Source organism: Tursiops truncatus, chromosome 1, assembly GCF_011762595.2.
Source record: "Tursiops truncatus isolate mTurTru1 chromosome 1, mTurTru1.mat.Y, whole genome shotgun sequence".
NCBI classification, from domain to species: domain Eukaryota; kingdom Metazoa; phylum Chordata; class Mammalia; order Artiodactyla; family Delphinidae; genus Tursiops; species Tursiops truncatus.
The window spans coordinates 64,973,818-64,994,171 of NC_047034.1; positions in this window are offsets into that span (position 1 = coordinate 64,973,818).

Below are 20,354 nucleotides of genomic sequence, written 5' to 3' on the forward strand. Positions count from 1 at the left end.
AACCTCCAGTGGCAGCAGTAGCTAGAACAACCTTTGTCGTTAGGAATTCATATAGTTGAGCCCATGCATAGCCTCCATCTCTGTCACCATGGCCACTTTTTTCATGTGTCCACTATGTAAAGTCATCTGATATACTTGCTTATTTGGTGCTTCTGTGGTGAATGCTCTTTAGTGGGTGTTAACACGTGTTTGAAGGACATTCACACTTTATACCCAGTCCAATATCTTCTTTCGTAGGTCTGTATCCAAGATTTCTTTGTCCCCATTATTTCAATCTGTTTCCTTCTAGGCTCCTTTCCACCTGGTCAGTTATTCACCACTGCCGGTGAAGTCTAATGTGGGCCCACCTCTGTTTCAGGACAAAGTGTATGAACAGGGACACTGTCCCAAGCTTGGACTTTTTTTCCTTTAGGAAATCCCCACAGATCTCTAGATGCAAGCTGAGGAAGGGGCACTGGTACAACAGTGGTGGATACTGAGGGGACTATCGGCTATATGCTTATGCAGCTTACTTATGCCCTCTGGTCCTACTTAATCTCAGTCTTAGAGCCAACACTCCATCCTACAGTGGATTACTGCCAGATCCACTGATCTCATAACTTGGTGGGTCTGATAGGACCCAACTCATGATGGGAAGTTCCAACCGCATGGTCGCTTATGTCTCACGGGCAGGCTTCTGTTCTACCAGGACTGAGAAACATGAGGGGAGTGGTTTTTTAAATGGTGCATAATTCTCTTCAGCAGATGGCAATGTCCTGCTTCAGAATCCCAGGGTGCAATGTGATTCTCCCACAAATTCCGTGTAGCCTCTTTTCCCATCAATGATATTTCTAACACCAGAGGAGCATAGTCCAAGTGGTAAGACCATTGGTACCACAGTTTGGATCTTCAAAAGAGCTGTCTCCTACTTCAGGTCTTCAGGCCTCACTCAAAGCTGACAGCCTTTTGCCTCTCTCTGTATAAGGGGCAAAGCCATATTCCTAGGTGTGGAATATGCAGCCCCCAGGACATGAGAGAATTATGCTTCATTCTTTGTGGTAATAAGTGCAAGATGCAATAATTTGTCTTTACTTTGAAGAGGATGTCCTGGCACAGCTCTAATTACTGGGCCACTACAGATTCTACAGATGTATTTGGTCTCTGAATCATTCTATGGAAGGGTATGTATGTGTGCCTTCCTAAGGCCTCCAGTGTTCTGGCCAGCTCTTGCTTATCCGGGCCAATCAACATAATGTCGTGAATGTAAATCAATGTGAGTTTTTGTGGAATGTCTAAATTCTCCATGCTAAATTCTCCATGCTAAATGTCTAAATTCTAAATGCTCCAGGTGTCTTTGAACTATATTATGACAGAAGGAAGGAGAGTTAACATAGCTTAAGAACAGAACTCTAAATTTATAACACTGTCCATTCTGTGTGAATGCAAACTGTTTAAAATCCTCTTTTCTAGTTGAGAAAGAAAAGACTATATTCACCAAATTAATAGTTACATAAAATGTATCCAAGTTTGTAATAATCTGCTTCAGAAGACTAGGTGATCTGTGACATAAGATGGATATCAAGACGTACTGCCCAGATAGAACCCCCTTTAAGGAAGGTCTTGCAGCCCACCTGGATCTGTGTTGGGCCTGATACGGTAAGGGAAGGGACTTTGCCTCAAATTACATAACTGAGCTGACAGATACTCACAATACGCCTAGGACTGGATGCTCAGGGTGCTACATCCAGAGTCCCAGAACATGAAATGCTGTGGAAAATAATTTACTGATCTGGGAGCTCTTTCTTGACATACAGGATTTAGTATCCTGGCAAGAATCTAAAGAAATTGTGTAAACTTGGTACTGATATGTCTCCTAGAAGCATTGAAAAAGTCATGGCTCACACTGAACAAAGTTGAAATGCTGCAATTAACATTAAGATTGCGGAGATGGGAGTCAAATGTTCAAGGAAGTAAGTATGCTGGAATGAATACACTGTAAACAGCTGGGAGAAACACCAAATGGTTATGTTTCCATGGAAAACCCCAGAGGACAGATCACCTATCAAAAGTCATAAGGGGGCTTCCCTGGTGGCACAGTGGTTGAGAGTCCGCCTGTCGAGGCAGGGGACACAGGTTCGTGCCCCGGTCCGGGAGGATCCCACATGCCGCGAAGCGGCTAGGCCCGTGAGCCATGGCCGCTGAGCCTGCGCGTCCGGAGCCTGTGCTCCACAACGGGAGAGGCCACAACAGTGAGAGGCCCGCACCGCAAAAATAAATAAATAAATAAAATACGGCATTGTTTCTCATCATCAAAAAAAAAATTAAAAAAAAAAAAAGTCATAAGGAACGCACGGTAAGAGGCTCTCCAGAATCGTAAGAGGTCCATAATTACGTCTGTAGGTCCACCTCTTTCTAGTTGCCTGATCTTGAATGTCTAACAACTTTTCTGAGCTTCAGTTTCCTCATCTGTAAAATAGAACTAAATAGTGCCTCATAGGGCTTTTGTGACAATTAACTGAAATGCTATTTGTAACATTCTCAGCATAGTCCTTAACGCATAGTAATAATAGCAGTTACTTTTAAGTGTTAAGATAGGGCTCATTTAAGATATCTTGGAGAGACAACATGGAGACCCTATGTCTAAACCTGCCCAGAATGAAGTTCCTGTTCCTAGTCAATGATTCATAGCGGTGGCTTACACCACCTCCTTGCTCCTATGTCCAAGGCATACATTCATTCAGAGTACTCTATCCCCCAAGGGACACTTGATGAACATTTGGTTCAAGTCAGGAAAATAAATCCCCTTGGGACCTGTACTAGAACTGAGAAAAGGGAATGTTCTTTTCAATAGTTTTTTGGCCCTTAACAACTACCTGATCATCTTTGTCAACATTTTGAAAGAAACCACCTGAGAATGAAGCAACACAGAGGAAATCAGGGTCCAGAGATTGGGGGTAATGCAGAGAAGTAGGAAGAGGGGGACACAGATTCCTAAGACACCTTTTTAACTCTTGGATCTAGCCATATCTGTCCAGATTCTCCTCTGGAATATTACAATTATATGAATCAATATCCATCCCTACCACTTTTTAAAAATTGAAATATAGTTGATTTACAATGTTGTGTTAGTTTTAGGTATACAGCAAAGTGATTCAGTTATACACACACACACACACACACACACACATACACACACACATATATATATATATATATATACATTTTCAGATTCTTTTCCACTATATGTTATTACAAATTATTGAGTATAATTCCCTGTGCTATATAGTAGGTCCTTGTTGGTTATCTATTTTATATATAGTAGTATGTATATGTTAATCCCAACCTCCTAATTTATCCCTCCTTCCTTCTACTTTCATAACCATAAATTTTTTCTGTGGGCTATGGGTCTATTTCTGTTTTGTATATAAGTTCATTTGTATCATTTTTTTTAGATTCCACATATAAGTGATACTGTGATATTTGTCTTTCTCTGTCTGGCTTACTTCACTAAGTATGATGATCTCTAGGTTCATCCATATTACTGCAAATGGCATTATTTCATTCCTTTTTATGGCTGAGTAATATTCCATTGTGTATATGTGCCACTTCTTCTTTATCCATTCATCTGTTGATGGATGTTTAGGTTGCTTCCATGTCTTGGCTATTGTAAATAGTTTTAGAGAGCTAGCTTTTAGTTTTGTTTCTACTGCTTGTAGCTGAAGAATTCCTGACTTATAGAGCTAGACAACCTAGTCTTTGGTGGTCAGAGAAAGCTTCTCAGGGGAAGTGAATCTAAATGGACACTTAAAGAATGAATAGAGACTGACCTGGCCAAGTGAGTTAGGAAGAAGGATCAGTTAAAATGGCATAAATGAGTTCTCTCCTAGCCTATTCACCCTTCTTTGATAGATTCGGTTATAACAGTTTGGTAATCTGCATTTTGCAGCACATTGCAGATTATAGAGAGAAAATTGAAAGGGGAAGAGGGCATTACGAATTTCAGACTTACTGACAGAGTGGCAGGTGACCTTAATGTGGATGGTATTGGTGGAGTAGTGGGGGTGTCAGCCTAATAGTGAGGTACTATCAAAGAAAGCATAAAGCAAAAGTCATAAGAAAAATAAGTCATCATATGCGCTGCACTTAGCGTGGAAGCAGCGAGTCCATAAGCAGTGCTTGGCAACAATAACAGAATCAGCTACGGTGTACTGAGCTTCTACTATATTCCAGGTACTGTGTTAAGTTCTTCTCACTAATTATCTAATTTTATCCTAAGAACAACTCTGAAAGATAAGTGTTATAATCTTGTGCATCATTATTTATTTTTCTGTCTACTGGATCATTTATATCAGCGTACAAATATAGTACACGTCTCATTTTAAATAATGGGAGGAAAGATTTTCCTTAACTCTGATGCCTCTCCAGCTTTCACCTAATTCCTTTGATCTTCTTTCCTGATCCTCTTTCCATTTAAAGAGTTGTCTATAATTCAATGACTCCAAGTCTTCTCTGATTCCCTCTTATTTAAAATGGAGATTTAATTAACATTCCATAAAATGCACAGCTCTCAAGTGTACAGTTCAGTGAGTTGTGACAAGTGCTTACGCACATAGATCTAGCACCCAAAACAAGATATAGAGCATATCCATTACCCCAGAAAATTTCCTCTCGCCCTTTTCTAATCACATAATTTTCTTCCCACATGAATTTCTATCTTCATATAGTTTGTTTTTGGACTTCATGGCCTGATGAAATCATGCAGTAATTATGTTTTTGAGTCTGATTTCTTTTGCTCCACATAATGTTTTTGAGATTTGTCCATCTTGCTGGGTGTATCAATATCAGTTCATTCTTTGGTGTTGCTGAGTATTAACATTATATGACTGCACCACAATCTGAATGTCCATTCTCTTGTTGATGGATATTTTAGTTTCTTCTAGGTTTTGGCTATTATCAAGAGGCTGCTCTGAGTATTTGTGTATAAGTCTTTGAACGGATATGTGTTTCCATTTATTTTGGACATATGTCTTGGGTGGATGTGTTGAGTATTATGGTAAGCATATATTTCCATTTAAAGAAACTGTCAAACAAATGTAGTTCTAACACTCCACATTACAACTAGGATTACATGAGAGTTCCATTTGCTGCACATCCTCACCAATGTTTAGTGTGAGCAGTCTCTTTGATTTTAGCTATTCTAGTGAGTGTGAAATGGTACCTCATTGCAGTTTTGGATTAAATTTCATTCTCTTTTCAATCCACTTATATCAGGCAATTGCCTCCACCAGTTCACTCTGAAATGGTCCTTGTCAAGGTTTCCAATGATCCTCATGTTGTCAACTCAAATGGGAAATCCTTAGTCCCCTTATTATTTTACGTGGTTTATCACCCTAGCTTCTTTGAAGGTTTCCAGCATCTACTCCTCTCCCCTTATTGACTGTTCCTTCTCATTGTCCTTGCTAGTTCCTCAGCATCTCCTGACTTCTAATATTTGATTGCTCCAGAGCTTATTCTTAAACTCTCTTCTCTTTTGTTGGTGATCTCGTCCAGTCTCATGACACTAATTATAAACGTTTTATCTCCCGCTCAGACCTCTCTCCTCTACACCACACACTTGGGCACACAGTGGCTAGCTTGATGTGTTCATTTGGATGCACAATAGGCACTATAACTTAACATGTTCCAAAAGTGAACTCCTGAACTACTAAAATAAATCTTCCCCTCTGTAGTTTTCCCTGTCTAAAATAATGACACTCCATCCACCCAGTTGCCCAAGACCCAAACCCTGGAATCGTCTTTGGCTCTTTTCTTTCTTTTACACCCAACATCAAATTCATTAGCAAATGTGTCTAGAGTCCATCACTTCCCACTACCTCCATCACTACCCTTTCGGTCCAAGCCACCAACATCTCTAACTTAAATTATTGCAGTAGTTTCCTAACTAGTTTTCCTGTTCCCAATCTCATCCACTTAACACTTTCTTTTAAAAAACAGCAGCCAGCATGATCCTCTTGAAATATAATTCATATCATCTCACTCTTTTACTCAAAGTTCTTTATTCATTCAATAATTGTCACCTACCACGTGCCAGCCAGGAAGATACCGACATGAACAAAAATAAACAAAAATAAACAAAAAGTTGCTTGCTTTATCGGAGCTTGTGGTTTATTAGGAAAGTTGGGCCATAATTACATAGTTAATTTCATAGTATATAATTCTGATAACTCTCACAAGGGATAAGTACAGGGGGCACTGAGAATGTGAAAAAAGTAGTGAGGAAGATTACTGGAGGAAATGATATTTAATGTGAAGTCCGAAGGATGGGTAACACAATCTGCTCCTGTGAATATATAAGACACCCTATCATTAGAAAGTGGTGGAATGAATATTCAAGACCAGATTAATATAAGTTTCCAAATCTTGAACTTCTAAGCATCATGTAATATTGTCCTTGATGTTAAACATAATGATCATGCTTTATCAAGATCATAAAGCCCATAGGTAATGGAGCCTGAACGTAAATGCAGAATCAAGGGCTCTTTTTTTTTAACCCTTGTGCCCTTCAGTTATTTTATGGCAAGACTTACATCTTGAGATGGATGAGAAGATAATTAATTCATTAGGAACTTATGCTTAGAAAATCAAGCTTAAAAATATGTATGTCATATCGATTAATTATAGTCATAATCACCTTTCTATAGGACATACTGTGTACTACAGACACTGTATTGAACATGCTGCATGAATTATTTTACGTATTTTAATTTCACAACAGGTTTACGCAATAGGGTCTATTACTCCCATTTTGCTGACAAAGAAAGTGAAACTTAGAGAGAGAAAATCTTAACCTAAAGTCATACGGCCAGCACATGGCAGAAAGGGACTTTGAACCAGGTACTTTGGCTCTTGAGTCTGCTGCCTTAATAACTGGGTTATCACTGTGAATATCTCCATGTTTTCGGTCTGAGAGCTCTCAGGCAACACCAGCTCCGAGTCATCCTTTGAGCTAGCACGAGTTGCAGAAAAGGGAGTGCTACTGATATTTTTTCCTTCTAGTTGTTATCTACTCATCCATGGCCCTCATCCACATCCATCGCCTCCAGAAACTGGTGTGCTTTGGTAACAGTTTCAATACCTGCTACATAAATTGCAGAGACCAGTTGTGGGATTGCAGAACAGGCAGCAGAGTTAGGCAACCTCACGTCGGGGTGTGTGACAGGTGGCTCACATGGGCTCCACTTTCCCCTTTCAGCCTGCTCATCATAAAACACCTTCTTATTGAAATTATTATGGGTCTTCTTTAACGATTTTCGTTGCTAATAGAGATTCTAATTTTAGATTTCTCTTTTAGTATTAAGAATAAGCACACACATATTCAAACTGAAAGAATGAACATAATCAACAATAACTAGAAGCTAGTGCATCCCAACTTCTGAGGAATTTCGCTTGCAAACAGCTAATTGAAACATTCCTTCAATTTGTGCTGCTCAGTTTTGACAGTGGCTCTGCCCCTTGTCATAAAATCAATGGTCTTTTTTATCCCGTCCCTCCTTTCACCGTCTCGCCTCTGACTGTAGGGCCTTCTTTCCCCACTCAGAGTCTTCCTCAGATCATCGGGGTTAAGTGATCTTTTCAAAGCGCCTGGTCAGACTGTCACAAGGCATTGAGTGGCTTTTGAAAATGAGCCATGTTAAATGGACTTGATGGGGGTTACAACCACCATTATTGCTATCACCACTGTGATAAAATGAACAATAATGATGGGGGAAGGTACTTATCACTGTCTTTTTGAGATCACTTAAGATAGTTTGGGTCTGAAGCTTTTTGCTAAAGATAAATGGAATATGTACAAGATAAATGTTACCATTGCAGAATCTTTTGTGTGTGAACTTGCATGGGCCTGAGTTGTTTACCAGTGTGACAGCTAGAGAGGGGTTGGTAAAGCCCGGCCAGGAACCTCCATTCGGCATAAGGTGGCCACCCATCATGGCTGAGGGTGAGAGAGTCTTGATTAAAATGAACAAGTCAGAATGCAGAGAATGGAACAAAATAGGATAACATATTGCTATATTTTTATTGCCAATACACCATCCATTCGCCTTAAGCATATGAAATTATAGGAAGGGTCAAAGTCTGTGTTTCAAAATTTAATAATCACTGTGGTTTAGTTGGAAAGGCCCAGAACTAGTTGCTAGGAGCTCTGGATTCTAGTCCAATCCCATCACTAACTTACTGTGTGACCGTAGATGAGAAACTTTACCTTCCTGTGTCTCTGTTTCTCAGGGTGATAGACTCATCCCAGCTGGCCAGGGACTGTCCTGGTTTTAGCACTGAAAGTCACATGTCACAGGAGACTCCTCAGTCCCAGGCAAACCAGAATGGTTGGTGTTCCCATTGTTTCCTCATCTACCTTGTCATGCAATAATATTAATCCTTTTTGTGAAAACTATTGAATAATGTAAAATGGGTTAGAAACGTAAAGCGACAAATTGTTATAACATGATTATCCCCACAGGGCACATCTTGGTCCTATCTCGACTTTAAAATCTCAAAGTTGTCCCCATGTACATCAAAAAGCAACCTTACTTCTAACTGGACAAGCCTGGTGGAAACAGATATTGGAAAGGTACTACGGTGGCGGTCAGACAACTGCACTTTAACAGTTACTGATTAATGCTACAAAGAGTAAAAAGGGCCTTTACTAAACTCTGTTGCAGGGAATGCTAACTCCAGCTCACCTCAAAAGAACTGTGGTCAAAAGAAGGAAAGACTTGTAGAATTAGAATTCAAAGACCTGTTTTGCTGTCTGACCTATGTTCTATTTTAAACTGTTTGAGGATCTTTTTCCTGAATCATAAATTTTAAATCATCAATTATTGTGATGATGAAATGATATTAAGAATGTGTACATGTCTGCCATGTAGAAGTTGCTCAATAAATATTAGTTTTCTTCCTAAAAGGATATAGTCCTTGCTTCATTTATACCACATAAATTTTCAAGCACACCCTCACTTAATTTATGATGTGGAAATACCTATATTTTTGTTTTATGTTATTTATAGGTTCCAATGAAGTAATTGTCTGTATCTTAATTATCTCACCTATGAAATGAAGTACTTAGGACAATTCTGAAATCTCTTCCAATTCTAACATTGTGTTATTCTAGAATCATCAATAACATCTATAAATTACAAACAATTGTGGAATAAACCTGCACGTATCCATCACCAGTTTTGGAACTTAATAACATTCTAGAATAGCTTTATATATAAAAATATGAATATAATACATAAGGGAGCAAAATGAAATTTAACTTATTTCCTCCTCCTAGAGATAAGAATTATAATATATCCTCACAGACATTATATAACAAGACAGTAGCATTTTTAAAATTTGCAATTTAATTCACAGTTGTCAATATCCTTCAGTTAAAAATACAAAACATAATGATGGCATAGAAATTGAATAGAACCAGCCACTAACTGTCACTTTGCCATCATAGGTGTCCTTTTCTTTATCTTGAAACTGAAGGAATTGAACCAAATTGTTCCTTAGGTGTTGCTGAGCTTACAAATAGTGGTTATCTAGTTTAATTTTTTATTCTATAAGTTTCAGGTGTACTGAATTATAATTTGACATCTGTATACAGTACAAAGTCATCACCACTACAAATCTAGTTACCATCCATCACCACACCGTTGACCCCTTTCACCCATCTCATCCACCCTCCAACCCTCTACCCCTCTGGCAACCACTAATCAGTTCTCTGCATCTACAAGTTTGGTTTTGTTTGGTTGTTTGTTTGTTCATTTGTTTTGTTCTTTTTTGTTTTGTTTTGTTTTTTAGATTTCACATGAGTGAAATCATATGGTATTTGTCTTTCTCCGTCTGACTTATTTCACTTAGTATAATCCCTCAAGATCCACCCATGTTGTTGCAAATGGCAGAATTTCATTCTTTTTTTCATGGCTGAGTAATATTCCTGTGTGTATGTGTGTGTGTGTGTGTGTGTGTGTGTGTGTGTGTGTGTACACAGCATCTCCTTTATTCATTTCTCAATGATACTTACATTGTTTCTATATCTTGGCTATTGTAAATAATGCTGCTATGAACATGGGGATGCATATATCTTTTTGAGTTAGTGTTTTTGTTTTCTTCAGATCAATATCCAGAAACGGAATAGCTGGGTCAAATGTAGTTCTATTCTTAATTTTTTGAGGAATCTCAAAAAATTATTTTCCATGGTGGCTGCCACAATTTACAGTCCCATCGACAGAGTATAAGGGCTCCTTTTGCTCCATATCTTTCCAACTCTAGTTATTTCTTGTCTTTTTGATAATTGCAATTCTAACAGATGAGAGGTGATATCTTATTGTGGCTTTGATTTGCATTTTCCAGATAATTAGTGATGTTAAACATCTTTTCATGTGTCCATTGGACATCTATATGCCTTCCTTGGAAAAATGCTTGTTCAGACCCTCTGTCTTTTTTTTTTAAATACAGTTGTGTTTTGTTTTTGTTGTTGTTGAGTTGTATGAGCTCTTTATATATTTTGGATATTAGTCTCTTATTGGATATATAGTTTGCAGATATCTTCTCCCATTCAGTAGGATGCCTTTCTTTTTAAAGATGATCCCTACTGAAGCTTTTTAGTTTGATGTAGTCCCATTTGCTTATTTTTTCTTTTATTTTCCTTGCCTTTGGCATCAATTCCACAAAACGGCTAAGACTGATGTCAATGAGGTTACTGCCTATATGGTCTTTTAGGAATTTTATGGTTTCAGGTCTTACATTCAAGTCTTTAATATTTTGAGTTAATTTTTGTGTATGGTGTAAGATAGTGGTCTAGTTTCATTCTTTTGCGTGTGGCTGTCAAGTTTCCCCAAAACTATTAATTGAAGAGACCTCCGTTGTATGTTATTGACTCCTTCATTGCAGATTAATTGACTATATATGTGTGGGTTTATTTCTGGGCTCTCAGTTCTGTTCCAATGATCTATGTGTCTGTTTTCGTGCCAGTACCATGATGTTTTGATGGCTATAGCTTTGTAGTAGAGATTGAAGTCAGGGTGTGTGATACCTCCAGCTTTGTTCTTCTTTCTCAAGATTGTTTTGGCTTTTCAGGATATTTTGTTTTCCATACAAAATTTAAAATTATTTGTTCTAGGTCTGTGAAAATGCCAATGGAATTTTGATAGGTTTGTATTTAATCTGTACATTGCTTTGGGTAGTATGGACATTTTAACAATATTAATTCTTCCAATCTATGAGTACAGTATATCTTTCCATTTTTTGTGCCTTCTTCAATTTCTTTCATCAGTGTCTTATAGTTTTCAGTGTACAGGTCTTTCACTTACTTGATTAAATTTATTCCTAGGTATTTTATCCTTATGGATGCAATTGTAAATAGAATTGTTTCCTTTATTTCTCTTTTTGATACTTCATTATTACTGCATAGAAATGCCACAAATTTCTGTATATTGATTTTGTATCCTGTGGCTTTACTGAATTCATTTATTAGTTCTAACAGTTTTTTTTGTGGAGCCTTTGGAGTTTCCTACAGATAGTATCATATCATCTGCAAACAGTGACAGTTTTATTTCTTCCTTCCTTTTATTTCTTTTCTTCGCCTAGTTGCTGTGGCTAGGACTTCTAATACTATGGTGAATAAAAGTGGCAAGAGTGGGCATCCTTGTCTCATTCATAATCTTAGAGGAAAAGCTTTCATCTTTTCACTGATGAGTGTGATGTTAATTGTGGGCTTAGCACATACAGTCTTTATTATGTTGCCGTTATGTTCCCTCTATACCCACTTTGTTGAGGTTTTTTTTTTTTATCATAAATGGATGTTGAATTTTGTCAAATGATTTTTATGTACCTGTTGACATGATCATATGATTTTTCTCTCTCATTTTTTTAGTGTGATTGCTTTGTGGATGTTGAACCATTCTTTCACACCTGCAATAAATCCTACTGATCATGATCCTTTCAATGTATTGTTGGATTTGATTTGCTAATATTTTGCTAAGGATTTTTGCTTGTATTTTCATTAGTGATATTGGCCTGTAATTTTCTTTTTTTTTTTTTGTGGTGTCTTTTTCTGGCTTATAAAATTTCTGCTGAAAAATACGCTGATAGACTTATGGAGTTTCCCTTTTATATCACAAGTTGTTTTTGTCTTACTGCATTAAGGATTCTCTCCTTATCCTTAACTTTTACCATATTAATTATGTCTTGGTGTGTCTCTTTGGGTTCACCTTATTTGGAACTTTCTGGGTTTCCTGAACCTGGATATCTGTTTCTTTCCCAGATTAGGGAAACTTTCAGCCATATTTCTTTTTTCTTTTTTTTGTAAATTTATTTATTTATTTATTATTTATTTTTGGCTGCATTGGGTCTTTGTTGCTGTGCGTGGCTTTCTGTAGTTGCGGCGAGTGGGGGCTACTCTTCGTTGCGGTGTGCGGGCTCCCCATTGCGGTGGCTTCTCTTGCTGCAGAGCACAGGCTCTAGGTGCGCAGGCTTCAATAGTTGTGGCACACGGGCTCAGAAGTTGTGGCGCATGGGCTTAGGTGCTCCGAGGCATGTGGGATCTTCCCAGACCAGGGCTTGAACCCACGTCCCCTGCATTGGCAGGCAGATGCTTAACCACTGTGCCATCAGGGAAGCCCAGCCACTATTTCTTCACATAATTTTTCTGGTTCTTTCACTCTCACTTCATTTTCTAGGACCCTTATAGTGTGAATGTTATTCTGCTTGGTGTCTCAGAGATCAATTAAGGTATCTTCAGTTTTTAAAATTCTTTTAAAAAATTTTTCCTTTCTGTATGGGTGAGTTCCATTGCTTTGTCTTCCAGCTTGCTGATTTTTTCTTCTATGTCATCCAGTCTGCTATTGAACCCCTCTAATGTATTTCTCAGTTCAGCTATAACTTCTGTTTGGTACTTTCTCATATTATCTATCTGTTGAAGTTTTCACTCTGTTCATTCATTCTTCTCCCGAGTTCAGTGAGCACTTTTATGACCATAACTTTGAACTCCTTATCAGGTTTTTAAAGTTCTTATTGTAAGGTTTTGTCTTGTTCTTTTGAATGTAGCATATTCCTTTGTCTCTTCATTTTGCCTAATTCTCTGTTTGTTTCTTTGTATTAGGTACATCAGCTACTTCTTCCAGTCTTAAAGGAGTGGCCTTATGTAGGAGATGTCCTGGGGCTCAGAAGCACAATTCCTGACCGCTAGAGCCAAACACTTGAGGGATGTTCCCTAAATGAGATTCATGGACCCTCCTGTTGTGGTGGGTTCCTGCCTTCTGCAGAGCATTGGTGGGTGGGGCTGGCACCCAGAATGGATACTGTGGGGCACTGGTGGGTGGGTTCATCCCTGGGGTGGCTGTGGGTCCACCAGCAGTTGCTGAGGCATGCTGGTGGGCAGGGTTATCCACTTTGCTGACTGTGAGGCCCTCCCTTTGCACAGGGATGGGTGGGGCTCTCAATGGGGTATGACCTGTGGTGCTAACAGACTAGAGGGAGAATTCAAAAATGGCATCTGTCAGCACGAGTATTAGCAAGGTTGTCTGAGATTGCAAAAATGGCTTCTACCAGAGACCCAGTTTTGAAGAAGCAATCCAATTGGTTCCTGCCTTTCCAGCAGACATTTCAATAATAGTAAGTGGGTCCCCTTCACCTTTGATCCATGTGTTTTTCAATCTGGTATTTTTGCAGTGGTTTTCAGTTCAAGTGAGTCTGTGCAAGAGCCCTTTAAGAGCAAGTTTTGTTTTGTTTTGTTTTGTTTTTTCCCTGCAGTTTTATGGTTTTCCTGGGCATATTCCCCATTGCTTTACAAAACCAGGTGTTTTGGCGGCTCATCTCTCCTGTGCAGCAACCAAGAGTCAGATTGCCTGATGTGGAGCTCAAATACCTCACCCCCCAAGGAAAATAACTGTACCTTTATGATACCTCCCATCTTTAGATTGCTGTGGCTGGGGCATGGGTTTTCCTTGGTAAGACCATATCTCTGCCTCTCCTATCCACTTAGATGCTGCCCTTTTACCCTTTGTTGTGGAGACTCTGTTCATCCAGTTTTCAGGTCACTTTCAGATTGAATTATTCCATATGTAGTTGTATATTTGTTTTGTCCATGGGACGATGTGAGTTTAGGATTGTCCTGTGACACCATCTTGAACATTTTCCCCTAGTCTAATTTTTTAACAGATTAATTTTTGCATTAATAGGAAATAAGGTTAAAACAATAATTTGGTATTTTTAAAAAATGATGGATCAAGTACAGAGGTGAAGTCATCTATAAATTCCAGAATATATATACATACATATGTGTGTGTGTGTGTGTGTGTGTGTATAAAACACGTGTTTATATTTCATCTCCACATCATTTCTTTAATCTCTCATTTCCCTAGAAACTTATGTTGGTTGGCTGATTGACTAATGAATATGGAACTATCTGACCAATGAATGGGGCCACAAAATGTACCAAGTCTACCATGGTCATCCTTGGACAAAGAACTGATGGTCCTAGAAATTCAGTACAGATCCCAGGGATCAGGAATCTTAGGAGCTCCACAGTTTATCCACAGTCTGCAAGGACTAGATAACAGGCTCAAATACTATCAAAGGTACAGAAGGTCCATGCCTGATATTCATTATGCATACTTTCCAGTAACTGTTGTGCAGTCATGGGATTCATTCTCATGTAATCTTTCTCAGCACAGTACTCCAGACAGCCGCTAAAAATTGATTGGTGGAGATGGTGAAATGAAACTCACTTGGCTTTCTTGCTCTAGCTCAGTGCTTCTCCAAGGAAAGTCTGTGGAGCTACTGTAGCAGAATCAGTTGAAATGTTTGTTTCAGATGTCTGGACCTCACTTCAGACTTGATGAATCAGGATCTCTAGGATGCAGCCCAGGAATCTGAAAATCTAATTATCTTATTGGGAGAGTCTTAAATAAAGTTGGAGTCCCTATTTTTTAAGGAACTCTTTTATGTTCTTGTAGTTGGTTCTTCCTCCTCCATTACATTATTTATTTCTTCATTCATTAAATATGTTAATTCCCTTCCATATACCAGACATTTTTCTAGGTGCTAGGGCTACAATGATGAATAAAACTTAGTCTCTGCCCTAGTATGGCTAATTCCCAAAATCCAGTTTATCCTTGTATTTTCTTCTCTCTTTCACATGCTTTACCCTTGGGAAACTCATTGACTTCAACTGTCCTGGATATCACCTCATGTAGATGACCAGTAAAACTGTTTCTCTAGTCCAATGTCTTATTCCCCAAGAATTCTCTTGTCTTCATATCTCTCTAGACATTTCTATTTGGATCTCACATTGTCATCGTTGAATTAGAGTACCTACAATTAAAGTCATTTTTATTAATTTCTACCTCAAATTAAAAGCAGCTTCCCTTTGATTTCCCTAGTCTTGAAGTCTACCAAGCTTGAAGTCTAATTCTACTCTCTCCAAATTATTTTTGTATTCTCTTGTGTAAGTTCCCATTCAATCCTATTTTCTTAGTCTGGTCCAAACCAGGTTTATCTCACACTCATATTTTTTTAACTTGGTTTTAATTTGTTCTTCTGATGTTATTCTCTCCTCCAGTATGTACTATGTACTTTAGTTTGCCAGACTGCACTTTTTAAAATAAGGCAAAGCCATGGAAGCAAAGTAGTCATGGGATTCTCTCCCCGCAAGCCCTTGTTTCCTCCTCGCTCCTTCTTTTTCTTCCTCTTTCTTCCCTCCCTGCTGGCTTCCCTCCATTCTTATTTCCATTCTTTTCTTTCTTCCTTCCATTAGTTTTCTCTCTGCCCTCCCACATTCTATTTTATTTCCACTTTTCTCCCCTCTGTCTGTCTTCTATTTATTTTTTTAATGAATTATTTATCAGGTATCATATGAAAATGTCTTATCATTCTCATCACTTGAGGATGAGGGGGATATGAAGGTGAGAAAAATGTTAAATGTTCTTCAAGGGTTTATATAATATAGTGAGAAAAGCAAGTATGCAAACCACTAACTTGGTTCTTCAATTCTTCTTTTCATGCCAAGATGAGTTATTGCTTTGGTGTATTTTGCTGGTGCTCTCCACTTTATTCTTTAGAGAAACCAGGGTAGATATATGCTAACTTTCCCTCTTTCCCTCTAGATTTGTGAAAAAAAGAAAGTCAAAGATTCTGGTATCCTCCCCATCCCATGATGGTGGGGAGGAGAAGCTCCTTCTTTACCCCAAACTTCAAAAACTGCCGCCTCTTTACATGCCAAAGTATGCAGCTTCTTTGCAGCTTATGCTTCTACAAATGGAAAGTGTCCTGCAGCTGAGATGTGAGTGTAATACTAGAAGTTCTTAGTGCCACTAATCTTTGCCCTGTGGCACAGCTATAATTATCTGACAAGGAAACCTAGTAGAGTTCACCAGGAAAATGCCATGTAATGACAGAGTATTTATAGGTGGCTGAGGATTATTGTGTAATTACACTGAACAGATCTAAAAGTAATTACCAGCATCCTACCCCTGGGGTTTAGAGGGAAAGACTAATCATGTGCACAGAACCCCTTCCCTCAAAGCGAATCCCTCTTGTAAGGGTTTCCCAGCAGGAGGAGAGCAAAAGAGCCTTAATGATTCTATGTGGTCAAACACTTTGCCTAAGAGCACTGCTGCTAACCCCATTGCTCTGGCCTGACTCCAACTCAGGAAACTACATTTTGCTGTCCTGTCTCTCCCATTCCACTTTCACCCCGAGAAGTTTCTGTCCAATTGTAACTGTGTTCACTGCTCGTATTCATAAACATAGCATGGCATGGACTCATTCCATTTCATGCTGCCTGGCAACTGATAGGCACTCATGGTATGAATTTCCCACTCTGGTAGGGAGATGCGATGTGTTAATACAGCAACATAAAGCAGAATGTGGTGAGTTCCTTAAGAAAGTTAAGGAAACATAGACGTAAGAGAGGTTAGTTTCAATAGAAGTTTTCAATAAAAAGGATCATAGATGGCTCCATGGAGAAAGGCAATTTATACTGGGCATTGAAAGATGGGCAAAAACTGTTGGTAAAGCAGGGATAATGGAAGGGAAGGAAATGACAAAGAGAAAAAATACCATAAACAAATTTATGGAAGCATGAGAGAGAAGGAAACACTTGGAAAAGGACAAGAAGTCATTTGGAATGTCTCGTACATGAAAGTGACTTGTCTGTCAGAAGGGTTGAAAAGTGGAGTGAGGTCAGATTGTGGAGAGCTTTGGATACCAAATGAATGTGTGTGAATTTTATTCCTAATGGAATAGAGAGCTACTGAGTGGAGGAATATGATTAGGGATTGACTTTAAGAAAATTGATATGGCCACACTGTGAAAGGTAGATTAGGATTGGAGAGGGGGATTTTCAAATCTTGGAAAAGATTTGAGGTTGAATGCTCTGTAAGAAACCCTTTGTAATATCAAATTGAAAAGGAGTTGGGACCACTAGGTGAGCAGCTCAGGAAATGGAAAGGAAAGGACATTTTAAAAAAAGCATTATATAGGTTCAGTGAGCAGATTAGATTTAGAATTTGAAGTGAGGGATGAGAAAGGAATGATGTGAAGGGGACATAGTCATATGTCATGAGAATGGCACTGTTATTGCTGGAGACAGCAGACACATAGGAGAAGCCACAGCAGGAAGGTGAGTTCAGCTCTGATGGGTGGTGCTTCAGAAAAGATTTGCAATCCTTTTTAGGAACAGAAAGGATAAATTTCCCTAAACTAGTGGCTCTTCCAGGAAGCAGAAAAAGTACTGTCTTTCTCTAGTCCTCCATTTCCTCTTCCAAAGAATGAGGGTTTCAACCAGGAAGATGGCAAATGTCTCAGCTAATACATGCAACCTGCCTTCTAGGAAGAGCTCAGAAGAGCAAGGAGAGATGAGCCCCTGTCTGTCTATAACAGGCTTATAATGTATAAAACCAAGCAAATCAAAATTTGGCTATCTGTATATTTTCTGTAAGAACACATTTACAAAGTAACAGTGGAGATTATTGGTACCAAATTACCACATTACAATGTTCTGCCTGTAATTACTGTCATTCTGTTGGCTGACTTACATAATCATAAGTCTGGGAAACACGAAACTATGTGCCATGAATTGTATCTCCTCAACCCTGCTCAGGTCCCCCATCTCAGCATTATATGGGGGGTTCATAAGTGTAGCAAGAAAACAAGTTTGTATTTGTGGTTTCACTCTGAAGAAAAAAAGTTCTGGCAAATGCTAAAAATACATTTTAAGTGCTTATGAAATGATCTCTGCTTATGGAGTATGTGTACCTGTGTAAATAGTTAAGGTCTTTTGGGTTGAGTCCTTTTTTGTGTGTATGTTTGGTTTTTCTGCCTTCAAAAGCAATGTAGATGTTCATGTTCCTAGCTTTCTTGCCTTTTATTAAATAGTGTCAGGCAAATCAAAGAAGAAACAATTTACTATGTATACCCTCTGAGCTCTGTTCTGAAAAGAAGATTTGGGCGGAGGGGTGGAAAAAAAGAAAGAAATCTCCTTTAGGATGCTTATATTTACATGAAGAGCTTTTCTCAAAATAATGGAGAAACAGATAAATTACAGAGAAGTCTTAATTTTGAATGCATGCTGGCCTATATCTCTATTTCACAAAGGTAGGAGACAAAATATTAGGTTGGCAGTGAAATAATCTGAGCACATAGCACTGAAGCTGTTGGGAGTCATTTCCTGGACAGATACACTTTCTCTTTTTCTCTTTAGGATGTTCAGGGATCTTCAACCAGTGAAGAGGTGACAGGCTTCTGATTCCTATGTTCTGTAGGATGACATGGCCTAAGATAGCACTGTCCAACAGAAATTTAATGAGAGCTACAAAGTTAATTTAAAATTTCAAGAAGCCACATTAAGAAAAAGAAACAGGTGAAATTAATTTTGATATAATATTGCGGTTAACTCAATATGATGAAAATATCATAATTTCAATAAGTATATTAGTTTTCAGGGGCTGCTATAACAAATTATCACAAACTTGGAGGATTCAAACAATTAAAATTTATTCTCTCACAGTTCTGGAGGTCAGAGTCTGAAATCAGTTTCATTGGATCAAAATCAAGGTTTCAACAAGGCCATACTTTCTCCAAAGGCTCTAAGGACAAATCTTTCTTTTGCTTTGTCCAGTTTCTGTTGGCTGCTGGCATTCTTTGGCTGGTGGCTGCATCACTCCAGTCTTTGCCTCCATGGTCAGGTTGTCTCCTCTTTTGTGTATGTCCAAATATTCCTATACCTTTCACTTATAAGCATGTGATTAAATTTAAGGCCCACCTGGATAATCCCAGATAATCTTCTCATCTCAAAATCTTTAAGCATGTCTGTAAAGACCCTTTTCGCAAATAAGGTACAAGTTGCAGGGTTTAGTAGCTGATATCGCTGGGTCACCATTATTCAGATTATTACATAGTGTAATTAATATAAAAATGATTAATCAGATATTTTACATTTTTGCACTTTTTTGAACTCTAATGTACATTCCCCACTTGTAGCACATCTTAAATTGGATGCTAAATTTTCAATGGCTTAAATGAAATGTAGTCCTACCTTACCAAGGAAGTTGTGTTTGACAGAAAAATATTCTACATTGTTTCAGGTTTTTAAGATTTTTTTTTTTTGATGTGGGCCATTTTTAAAGTCTTTATTGGATTTGTTACAATATTGCTTCTGTTTTATGTTTTGGTTTCTTGGCCATGAGGCATGTGGGATCTTAGCTCCCCGACCAGGGATCAAACCTGCACCCCCTGCATTGGAAGGCAGTCTTAGCCATTGGACCTCCAGGGAAGTTCCCTGTTTCAGGTTTCTAAATTTAAATTAAAATTGAAGAGATGAAAGATTTAGTTCTTCAGCGGCACTAGCCATATTTCAGGTGCTAAATAACCATATATGGCTACTGGCTGCCGTTTTAGAGAGTGTAGGTCTAGGAGGTCCCTGGTTTTTCTCCTCTTTCCTCAAGCCAATAAAATACATATAGTCATGTTTTGTGTACAATTATCCAAATATACATTTCCCCATATATAATTTATTTTTGAGACTAACAAACAGTCACCTTAATGGTAGCTTCCTCCACCCCCGCACTTATATTTTGCAAGTGAGTAAACAACCTAGACAGAATACATGGGTTGACAAAGAACTCACTGGTCCTTAGTGATGGATGTGTGCTTGAATTCAGCAGTATTTCCATGGCATCCTACTGTATTTTTCCAACAGCATGTTTTAATACTGAAACCATGAGAATTTTCCTCCCATTTCGAAGTTCACGCTTAGTTTAGCAGCAACCTTGCCAGAGGTTGAATCCTGCCCCAAAACATTGTTAAATAAGATAAGGGCATGAAAACAG